This window comes from Saccopteryx bilineata, chromosome X (genome assembly GCF_036850765.1).
Source record: "Saccopteryx bilineata isolate mSacBil1 chromosome X, mSacBil1_pri_phased_curated, whole genome shotgun sequence".
NCBI classification, from domain to species: Eukaryota; Metazoa; Chordata; class Mammalia; order Chiroptera; family Emballonuridae; genus Saccopteryx; species Saccopteryx bilineata.
Window position 1 is genome coordinate 23626513 of NC_089502.1, and position 12380 is coordinate 23638892.

A 12380-nucleotide genomic window follows, 5' to 3' on the forward strand; every position below is an offset into this window, starting at 1 on the left:
TCCTTGTCCAGGGTCTCAGAGTGCTGGTTAAGATTCAAAAATCAGTCTATGTCCAAAGATGTTCCAGATTTATCTAGTTGATGGCCCTTAGATGAAAGAATAAATAATTTAATTGGTGTTTTGTTTTCATGTGAACTTGCATGTGCCCTTTGATGTGTGGGACCTACTTTTCAGCATTTGGGGCATAAAATTTGTTCTAAATCACATTGTATGCCCTGGCCAGTTGTTCAATAGGTTAGAGCATCATCTCGAAGTGCCAAGGTTGAGGGTTTGATCTCCAGTCAGGGCACATACAGGAAGCAACCAATGAATGCATAAATAAGTGGAAGAACAACTGAATACTTCTTTCTTTCTCTGGCTCATTCTCTCTCTCTCTCTCTTTCTCTCTCTCTCTCCCCCACCCTCTCTCTCACTCTTTTTTTCAACTTTCATTTTCTTCTCCAAAATAAAGCATTGCTTCTATTTCAAAATGTACCATTAAGTAATATTTCCCCAAAACTTCCTCCTGTTTCACTAGAATAAGATTCTATTTAAGGCTTGAAGCTCTATGGTCTTCTATACTTTTCCTATTGATTATGTAAAATACTTTTGAAATTAGAATTTAAATAACTGAAGCTATGTTGTCTATTTTATCTCTCGTACAACTTCAGCACCTAGTTCCTTGAGAACACAGGAAGGCTGCAAGTTCCACGGGGAGAACGCTTTTTAGATCCTCACATGTCTTAGCAATGGACCAGATACACGGAGCTTCCTTGTACCAAAACCAGATATTTTCTCTCTACCTCCTAGGCTTGAGAGCAATCCTCTAAGATTTTAGTGACATCTTGTGATAACTCTCCTTCCTCATTGAAGCATACCCAGGCTTAGAATTTATTAACCTTAGTAGATGGAGTATAAACATAAGCCTCCTACAGTGATTTGCAACATCAGTAATATAAATAATAAACAGGCCCTGGCCAGTGACTCAGTGGGTAGAACATTAGCCCAGGGCATGAATGCCCCAGTTCAATTCCTAGTCAGAGCACACAGGAGAAGTGACCATCTGCTTCTCGCCCTCTGAATTATCTCCCTTCTCTCCTTCTTCTCCTCCAACAGCCATGGCTCAATTGGCTTGAGTGTGGCCCTGGGGCACTGAGGATAGCTTCGTTGGTCCAGGGGCAGCAACCTCAGATCCTAAAAATAGCTTGGTACTTGAGCATCAGCCCTAGGTGGGGTTGCCTGGTGGATCTTGGTCAGAGCATATGCAGGAGTCTGCCTTGCTATCTCCCCTCCTCTCAGCTAAAACAACAACAACAATAAAAATAAACAAAATCAAATAAAAACCTGAACAGCATTAGAGATAACACTTGTGTATGGCTTTGGAGAACTGAGCCAAGATTGTCTCTTCATTTTCCTACCTCATTTGTTTAGGTCCAATTCCACCTATCTTTGCATGCTTTGAGTCAATGAAGAAATTGATCTTCTAAGTGAATGTATACACCAATTGTTAGGCAGATAAAACATTATGCTAACTTTGTTAAGGATGACGTTGCCCACGTGGAAGCCTGTTGCCCAGATGATAATATTAATTGCCCTTCTTGCTTGGGATGGGCATGATTATATTAATGTGTGTCAGGGGCGGGCTGTGGGCAGGCAGGATCCTTGTATCCTGGGGCTTGGTTTTAGGACTAAACTTTTCCCACCCTTTTTGATGTAGGCTGGTGCACTCTCATGAGGAATCCCATTATGCCTCAGATAAGTGACTTTGTATCAGAGACTTCCTTGTTTGTATATTGGATTAAAGGCTTTGATTTCTACACTATAAAGTGGGGCAGACTGGGAGCTTGCTCTCTCTCGGTTCCTGAGATTGGCATTACAGAGGAGAGCAGAGTAAGGCCACGTGGAGCAGGCCAGGAGAAGCAGCCAAGATGGTGGAGTGTTGAAGGAGAAGCCAGTTTATGCAGAGTTTGTGCAGAGAAAGAGATGAAGAACAGAGGTGAATGGGGCTGGTGAGCCAGGAACTTTGACCCTGGGAAACTCAAATAAGTCAGTAGCTTTGTGAGTGCTGAATGAGTGGGTTTTGGAGCCCAGTGTGTGTTTTTACTTGCCCACCAGGTGCAAGTTAGGATTAAAGATAATGGCCCACCAGGTGTTGGCTCTGTTGTTTCATTACCGACTGTCCGAATCCAATGCGAACCTGCATGGGCCAGGCGGCTGTGTTGGTGGCCCTGGCTATTGGCTTTACACCAATGTCAAAGGACTTAAGAGATTAGTCCTCCCTCAATTCTATATTTTGATTAGGCAAATGATTAACCCAGGGAAATTAATAACAATGGTGGAATTTCAAACATGAAAGGGTAAGACTGGGAAGGAGATGCCTTCATCTGGTGCATATAGACAGCAGCTACTTGTGAGGGAAACAGTGGGAATATTCAGTATCTCATAGGTAAAAATAAAACCGGAGCTTTTCCGATTCTAAATAACCCTGAACAAATCATCCGCAAACGTAGGAACAGAGCAACCTGGATCTGACAGCAAAAAAGTACCATGCGTTCTTCCTTTCATTCTCTGTTTTGTTCTGTGTTGCTAAAATAGCACACCTGTCAAAGCAGTCAGGTACTATGGAGTTCAGCACAACTAAAATCGTATAAAAAAGAACCGATGAATTATAAGGTAACAGTACAATTCTCACATCCAGTACCTCATTGTCATCTCACCAGCAGACTGACAGCTGAGCCATACCACTACTGCAGTGTTGATGAAAAATACTGACATCTTCACTCTAGTGCTACACCGGTACTAAATCTGACTTGAGCAAATTCAAAACTTCACGCCAAGCTTAAAGTGTCAAGGAAGAGGGATTGAAATGGCTCTCTTTCTTCTCTCTCACCATACTTGCAAGAGAAGAAAGGGGAAAAGTTAAAGAGGGAAGTAATGGAGGCCCGAATAGAGAATTAGGAAGAATAGGCCCCAAATACTAAGCATAATCCACTTATAAACAGAATTATCTGATTGTTTATTTTCTGTCTCCCTCACAAGAACATAGGTTTCATGACAGCAGGATTTCATATACCTTAATCACTACTGTACCCTGTGTCTGCCACATATTAGATGCTAAATATATTTTTGAGTGAATGAATGAATGAAATCAGTGCTCTCAAGAAAATAAGAAACACACACACACACTAATTTGGTTCTACATGCCTCTGGCCCACCTTTGAAATGGGTAGATGAATTGGAAGGAGGACTAGTCCAGCAATTACAAGAGTTGAGTTATATTCCATGTTCTGCCACTAAATCTCTTCCTCTCTTTGAGCCTCATTTTCTCCACCTGTCAAATGGAGTTGAACCAGATGACTCCTAATACTACTTCCAGCTTTAACATTTGGTGCTTTGACGGAAAGCCAAACACACTTTAGAGAGAAACAGAGGGGAAATGGACTGAACTCATTTGTGTGCAAGAAACAAGAGCTGTTTTCTCTGTTCTTGCCCCACAGAGGAAATATTTTTGTTCTTGTTGTTTTTAAGTGGCCTGAGAAATAAAAATCCTTAGGTGGAGGAAGAGAGATTTACAGTTGAAAGCAAACTACACCTTTTAGAATATAGATGCCATTTAAATCAAATATAAAAGCATTGACAAACTGTCAGCCAAGGTTGAAAGTGTCTTCTTATCTAAATTTGTCACCTCCTGAGGCCTTTGAGAGGTGACAGAATTTTGCATGTGGATGCCCTGTCTGAGGTGCTAATTGTCTTCATTTCAAATGCCCCAGGCTATCAAACCCAGGTAGATTAAAAGAATGATGCCAAGGGTAGTCGGTTTAATAGAGAGAATGTGACATTTCAGAATCTTTTTCTCTAACCTTCCAAAACTGACTTTGTTCAACTAGCTCATCTCTAGATGCGAACTCTCCTGTGAATATGGTGTTATGATATTGTCACTTGTGGTGAGTTTACACATTTTTGACACTGAAATGCACTTCCTTTACAAAAATAAGAAAAGAAAAAATTAAAACGTCTTTTTAAAAAAGAGCACCTCCTTTTGATAATATTTGAATTCATCTATGAGGCTAATTTTGCTAATGCCTTTTGTATGTGAAAAGCCAGAGACACAGTTGCTGAGTGTTCATTTTTAAGCTTATTTTAAATATGTTTCTTCTTTGAACCAATATTTATGAGCATCTTCTGTGTGACAGACACTGTAATAGTTACTCAGGTTAGAGAAAAGAAAAGCAAATATGTGCACTCAAGTAGCTCACAGTCTGGCGAAGAAGACAGACAAGCACCAGACAATTAGAATTCACCGAGGAAGAGCTGAGATGGAGGAAAGGATGGGGCTCTAGGGGCACAGGGACTAGGCTCTAGGGCTCCAGGGACATTGAACTCAATTTATATTCTAAACCTGCACAACCTACTCGAGACAGCAAGTTCTTTATCTTTCTATCTGCTCTGTGCAGTTCCTTTAACTTGTCCTGATTTTACCTCCTTCGCGATGCACAGGGTGCTCCCTAATTCTAGCTGACACTCTGCCTACTTCTGAGGTTTTATGCTTGGAATAATAGCTAAAACTTGTTAAATGCATGCGAAATTTCAGGCATTCCTGCTAAGCACTGTGCAATATTATCTTATTCATTTATGCATTCATTCATTTATATCAACAACCCTATGAAACATATACTCTCATCCTCAATTTACCAATGGGGAAGCCAAAACTCAGAGGTAGCCTTCTCAAGTATCAGCTGCTCCCATGACCTGAGTTGGAACATGTCTGTGTCTCTCTATATGCCTTATGAGATCAGATACACTGTTTTAGCTTGGACCTCTTTGGTTTGTATGCTTTGAAAGGCTCTTATATAGAGTCCAGGTCTACTCGTCCAGGCTTATAGGTCTGGAATCTGGATCGTCAGTTTATCTACCCAAAGTCATAGAACACTGAGTGATAGTTTATTTTTTTCCAATGGTCTGGGCCTCTTCTATCCTGGACAGACCTGAATATACAGGATGCAATTCTCCTTTTTCTATTTTTTTAGGCCAAATGGAGACCACTCTTAGCCAGTTTTTACTTACCCTTCCCTGTGAAGATAAAATCAAATGACATGTGACATGCCTTGAAACTACGAGAATCTCTTCTTCTTACCAGTCTGTGAATTCATTGAAGACAAGGATACGGTTGTAATCACACCTTTTGCATACCCAGATCCTAACACAGTATCTGCACCAGTTAGCTCCCTTGCTCTCCCCCCCCCGCCCCTTTTCCTTTTGTAGAGAAAACCCTCTGCAAAGTGTGTGGTGGCTTCTTATTTGTCTCAAGGAGCATATCACTTCTGACGTTGACATATTCATCATTTACTAACGTTTATCTTGTGGTCTGCCTCATTTTGGTTTACAGAGCGACTGTGTACACCCCATACCTTGACACCTGACAGACAAAGAAATCATCATGTAGCTTTTTTGGTTTCATCAACCCAGTTGCCTTTGAACTGTGACTGAAACTTCTACCTCCCCGTGTCCTGATGCAGGCATTTGGGGTATGATATCAGTACCAGAAAATATCACTTCTTTGTAAACAAAAAACAAAAAGCTCCAGCTTTCTTTCTAAGCATATGTCCTCTTTCTTGGATGCTCAAAAATAAAGTTCTACCACTAGAACTACATATAAATCTGTGTGTGTGTGTGTGTGTGTGTGTGTGTGTATTTTGGCCTGGATATTGTTTAAGAAACTTCTGTTTTAAACCATGGATAACCACTTTGATCCATACATCATAAGACCAAAATTTGGCAACAGAATAAAATGAAATGGACTATATAAACATTTCCCCTGAGCAGTTTTCTAAGTACCAAAAAAATATAATCCAGCCAACAAAACAGCTAACGGTGGATTTCTAAATGCATTTTTTAGTTACAGACACAATGTTGATATTATTTTCTTTTCCTCCTCAGTAATAAATATTTCATGAAAAAATGTTAGAAACTTTGATTAATGGGGAGCTTAATAGTATGAGTCTTTTACAAAACAGGTCATATATGTTCTGAAGTTTTAAAACTGTCTAGACAATATCAGAAATTGTAGTGTAAAAGCATGAAAGTTTTTCAATACCTGCACAGTCCTTTCCTTTCCTGGAACCAATATAGCTCACTGAATGATCAATGTAAATATATATCAAGCAAAAAATAAATGAGATTAAATATCCTAAAACTTTTACTTACAGACAAAACCCTCAGAGAGCTCTTTGTCATCATTTTATAAACACTGGGGTATGGTTTAATGCTGCCTACCACAAAAGTAATCACAGGTTTCTGCCTTGTGTGCAATTATTTCTGTAATGTAGTGCAGAATGAAGAATAAAACCTAAAATAGTAGATATAAACATAAAAAACAACAAGCTGGAGAATGTCACAAGTGAAAATGTCATACTGCATATTATTTCAAAGTAAAACAAAGTCAACTTTCCCAGAAACTTTTTTGTTGACTAGGGGCACATATAAAACTATTTTTCTACTGTATAAGTTTTGCAACCCAAAATGGTAAATCCTGAACATGAACTCCTCTAAAATCCTTTAGCACTTCCTGGTACTTAACATGTATGAAAACTACTAGCTTTCTACAGAAATTGTTACTAATCTGTCTTCCCAAAGTTCATAGAAGTTAAAGAAGGCAGCAGTGATGAATTCTGAGATACTGGCAACATCATAAAGAGCCTAGTAAATGGTCCATTTGCTTGTGATTAGGTTGCATGTAATAATAATAATAATAATAATACCAAAAATATTTACTGAGTCCTCACGAAAATCTTAAACTTAAATAGCAAGTGACCACTTTTAGTTGGAATTATATCAATTTCTGTGTGAGTGTACTTTATAAATGTACAAGATTTTAAAGGAGAAAAATCATTAAATTAAATAATGGTGTTTGATACACAGAATCTTTCAGAAATGGATATCTGAACACCAGAAAATAGTATAGAACAATTGATTAAAAAGGTGATAATTAGTATTTGATGTATATTGATCTTATTTCTTCTACTAGAACACAAGATCATCAAATGCAGCAATGATTACTTCCATAGTCTAGCAGTGCCCAGCACATAGGAAGGCTTCTCTTCATACATGCTATTTTGTTTAACCTGTATAGAAAAAAAAAGCTAGAGATTCTTATTGTCATTTCTTCTCAAACTGACACTAGGGAAGATATAATGCTTTTCTACAATTCCGTTATGGCCCTGAGAACTTGAGCTAGATGGATCAGGATCTGACTTAACTGAGGGATTGATTCTTAGGTCCATTGAATACAGTGCTTCTAACAGAGAGCCAAACCGGAAGTGATACTCAAGGAATTAATTGTACTAGGTCCCCGGGGGGTATTGATACCCAGTGCAATGGTACTTCCTGTGTCTATTTCATTGTAGTCCTGAGTACAGTACTTACCTGAAGTGCCAAAGAGCAAGCATAGTCAATGAGAAAATCTACTCAACAACAACTTCATAAGGTCTCAGGCCAGGGCTGTTTGGTAGCCTTAAGTTTATGAAGCTTAGTGCCAGTGGCTGCCTTCACTCTAACACATGCTGGAAGTGAGGAAACCACTCAAGAATGTTATGCACAGTGTCTGCATCACATAATAAGAATCTATTCAGTGTTGAGACTTTACCAAGCACATGATAAAGAAATTATGTATTTATTTGCCACTGTCATAGATTTAGTACCATGATTTAAAAAATACATATTAATTCCATTCTCAATTTTGGACCATGAGTCTGAAGCTTTTGAAGTCTCCTCTCCTGCTACATTTTTGCTGAAAAATATACATGCACATATATTGGACTGTTGCAACTGGCACCTAAGCCACTTAAAACAAAAACAGAGTAATCCACACAGACTTTAGATAAGCAGTCAGGATGGGCTCTACCTTACCAGTACTGAACTCGGCTCTATGAACTTTTCATAACGCCAGTATGTTGAATCAAATACAAGCCACTCCCACTGCCCGAAGTACCATTTTATTTTTGTTTTGGGGGTTTGGTTTTGTTTTTGCATTTGTTTTGCTTGAGATAATAGGTGGACCTTCTTACCTAGGTGGTCACGCATCCCAAAGTTTGAAATTTTCTAGAAGAGAAGCTCCATCATCATCAGACTGCCACTACACCTCAAGGTCTCTACATTACAGTCATTTCATTGGATTTTAGGCATTGATGATTGATGTTAACATGCAAATATTTTTTATTTTATTGATTTTATAGAGAGAGGAAGGGGGAGAGAGAGAGAGAGAGAGAGAGAGAGAGATCTGTTCCTGTATATGCGGTGACCAGGGATTGAACCAGCAACCTCTGTGCTTTGGAATTACGTTCTAACCAATCAAGCTATCCAGCCAGGGCACAAATATATAGTATTTCTTTTTTTTTAATTAGTTTTAATGAGGTGACATTGATTAATTATGGTACATAGATTCAGAGAAAACATCTCCAGGTTATTTTGACATTTGATTATGTAAAATATATAGTATTTCTTAATAAGGGCAAAAGCTTAAGGCAGTGTGATATAATGGAAAGAGCATAGACATTAGAACCAGTAAAATTTCATTTTGTAGCCAAGTTTCATCGATTCCCAAATTTGGGGGTTGAGTTACCACATCTGTTAAGTGGGGATAACAATATTCACTTTTGAGGAACTATTAATATGGGTGCTTAGTACACCTCACAGTCAGCAAAAGTGGTCATGTGCTTGGAGTGCCTGGCACATAGTAAGCACTCAATGCTAGTTCTTACCACCATTAATAATGCCTTAGATCCATTAGCCCATTGTCAAACAGAAGAACCCTAAGGGTAAAAAGGAGCCACTACTGTTAGGAGGATCAGAGTTCAGTCATTTGTTCAAGATCAAATAGCTAGTGAATAGCAGAGCAAGTATCTGAACTCAGGTCACTCAAATTCCAAAAGTCCAGATTCTTGTCTCAGAAACCTGCTGCCTTTTCTGGTGTGTAAGAAAAAAGTAGTGATTTGACAGCCTCAGTGATTCAGGGATCTTTGGAAAAAGTCAGCACTGAAATAATAATAATAATATTAAACTCTATAAAAGCTATGAACAGGGTAAGTCTGCCTTCATGCCCACTTAAAGGCATACCAATGAACATCAGAGTCCATCTGAAACCATAAATGAAGCCACTGTGGTGAGATCTAGCATGACCTGATGGGACATCAAAATGGATAATGCTGAACAATTCCCAAATCTCACCTGTGTCCCATCTCCCCAAATTCCAGGGAGCTAACAGCACACACAAGAGTATCACAAAGCCAGCGCTAACACAGATAACAGAGCTTTGGCTTGATGTTTTTGCTTATCCCCTTTCTCCCCATCTTTTTCCCAAGTAACCAAAGCCTTCTGGTAACCAGGCCTCTGAGGGAAGAGAAAGAGCTGGGGGGGTGGGAGCTCTGCCCCTATCCCAAGCAGCTAGCCAGCCTTCCACATTTACCACAGGGAACAAGTCTTGTTAACAGACTACACCCGGCTGTTTTCCAGAATCCTGAGCACCCTGATGGGACTGTACACAGGAGGGAGGGGACAGGACTTGGAAAACAGAAATGCAGAAGAGAAATTTCTACCAAGACGGACAGGGCCTCAGGGAAATGGTTCACATGGGGGGCCAGTCCCCAGGCATTAGGTCTCCCAGCCTAGGCAGAGGCCCCTCCCCATCTCACCTCATGCCCCATGGGCCCAGGAGCAGCAGAGATGCCCACCTTCAAGGGACCATGTGGACTTGGACAGCAAGGGCAGCGGGGACAATCACAAAATGGATTGAAGGCCTCACAGTCTCCGCCTCCCAGTCTTGAGTAACTCTGGGGAAGAGATTGACCTTTTACCTCAGTGGGATGGCAAAAAAGTACAGATTTAAGTTGCCACCTCTGAGTAAACCTGCCCTAAGATGCACACTACCCAGAAAACAGAGGAGGAATGTATACATACACGGTTTATTTATAGTTAGAATCAGAAAATCTTAACAAAGGTTGAGCTTGGTGAGCTGGGCAGATCTCAATGGGGAGAAACTCCAGAACATATTTTGTTCAAACTAGAGGCTGATCTAACTGCACACACTCTAGGCTCCACCTACATTTGGGGAGCCCACAGAGAACACACCAAGGGGAAGACAAGAAGCCCAGGGGCATTCTCAAGAGTGCCTGTCCCACCCAGTCCAGTCTATTTTTTAATTGATTGACTTGGGAAAGACAGAGAGAGAAAGGTGAGAGAGAGACAGAGAAGCATTCATTTGCTGCTCCACTTAGTTGTGTGGTCACTAGTCACTTTCTGTATGTGCTCTGACCTGGGGTCAAACCCTCACTCAGCCTTGCTGTTGTGTAACAATGCTTTAACCAACTGGTCTAACCAGCCAGGGCCAGTGCAGTCTATTTTTAATGCAGTTAGTCTTCCCAAAAGAGGCAAGATGTCTGTCCTTCAAGTCCATTCTGTTCTTCACCCATGCTTGACTGCAAAGGAACTTAAGAAGAAAGTGCCTGAGGCTCAGGGTTCAAGTGTATAACTGAGACTGTCCTAAGCATGGCCTTTCTTTATTTGTAAATTTTTTATTTATTGAGCTTTTTTTAGAGAGAGAAGAAGGCAGAGAGAGAAAAATCAATCTCATTGTTCCACATATTTTTGCAATCACTGGTTGATTCTTGTATGTGCCCTGACTGGGGATCCAACCACCAACCTTAGCATATTAGGAAGAAGCTCTAACATACTGAGTATTCAGCCAGGGTCAGCACTGCCTTTCCGTAAGATCCAGTGGTCTTTCAAGCAACCAGCATAGCTGTCCCTCTCAAGGGAGGAAATCAGCAGGTGTATCAGAAAAGTCCTACCTGCATTCTTTTAGTAAAAGGCGAAAGATTCATACGATCTGAAGAGAAACCAGAGCATACCTACCTGCATTCTTTTGAGGCCACTTTCCCAAACTTTACCTATGTTCATTTGTCTCAGCTGGGGCCAATGAGATGAGTAGCTAGTTATATTACTCAAGTCCTTTCATGAAAGTTTATTTGATCTTGCTCTCAAAACTACAAAAATATAGGACAGGTAGAGATGCTGAATGGGCTGGTCCCACACTCATTTTAAGCAGCAGGGCTATCTCAGCTGCAGAGGTTCCCCCTGAGGAGCGAGGGATCCCGGCCCTACACCAGGCCCCACAGCCCAGGGTTACAGTGCCAGAAAGAGAAGTCCCCATAACTTCTGCCTGTGAAAACTCATGGGGATTGAGGCTGAGAAAGACAGAGGGCTGCCGGAGTCCCCAGCATTCCTCTTAAAGTACCCATGCATAAACTTACTCAGACTCCTGCACTGGGGCAGCAGCTTGAAAGGCACCAGGGACATATGAAAAGGAACTGAATTGTCCAGCAGCAAGTGCTGGTGGGGGGAGCAGCTTTCTCCCAGACAGAAGTGCTGGCTGAGACCACTGTACCTTTCATGAGCTCTCCCCTCACAAAGCCAGTAGGTGGGCACCAGAACTGAGACTCCATCAACCTGGCTCTCTCTGTTTGTCCTACCCTGGTGATTCCCTAAGGATCCACGCCACCCAACTTTCAGGCCCACCCAAGGTGTTTCTAGTGGTTTCTCCATAGGAATGGCCTATCTAGGCTCATGACTCAGATTTTCCTAAGATCTCTCAAACAAGTAGCATCTGGATTCAGCAAGCCCCATACCTCTCCCTAAATGTCCCCAAGCCCAGCACTAGCAGCAGCTGGCCTTCATTCTCAGCTTGGCCTCTCTTGGATATCTCCAAGCCCAGGACAAGTAGCAGCAACTTATGGATCAGTTTGTAGCTCATGCCAAATGGCTCTGGACAGGGCACAGGCAGTGGCTGATCTTAGCTTACATCTCCTGGGAGGCCCCAGAGCCAGTGCACCCAGTGGACAGCTTCAGATCACATCAAAGTACCACCACCCGACCATTTCTACAAGCAACACACTCAAGGGGTGGACTCAGCAGGCACCAGAGTCCCGCTGAATTAACTCATGCTCTGTGGGGTGGGCTCCTGCACAGCTGATCCTTCACAGTGGCCAGAAGTCAGGGTCAGTGGTCACAACCAATCCTTGCAGATAACCAGCCTGTGGGTAAATCCCTCCCATTGACATGCCAACAGCATTCAAGGCCCAACTACAAAAGGAGGATATATACAACCCATGGGGGGTCACTTTGTGTGTCCAGCTTGGGTGATCAGGAGGCTGTGTCACTGGACCCTACAGAACACCTACTATATTAGGCCATTGTACCAAGCTTGGGAGATGTAGCAGCTCTACCTAACACATAGAAACAAACACAGGGAGGCTGCTAAAATGAAGAGACAAAGAAACATGTCTCAAGTGAAAGAACAGAATGAAACTCCAGAAAAAGAACTAAACAGAAGGGAGACAAGCAATCGACTA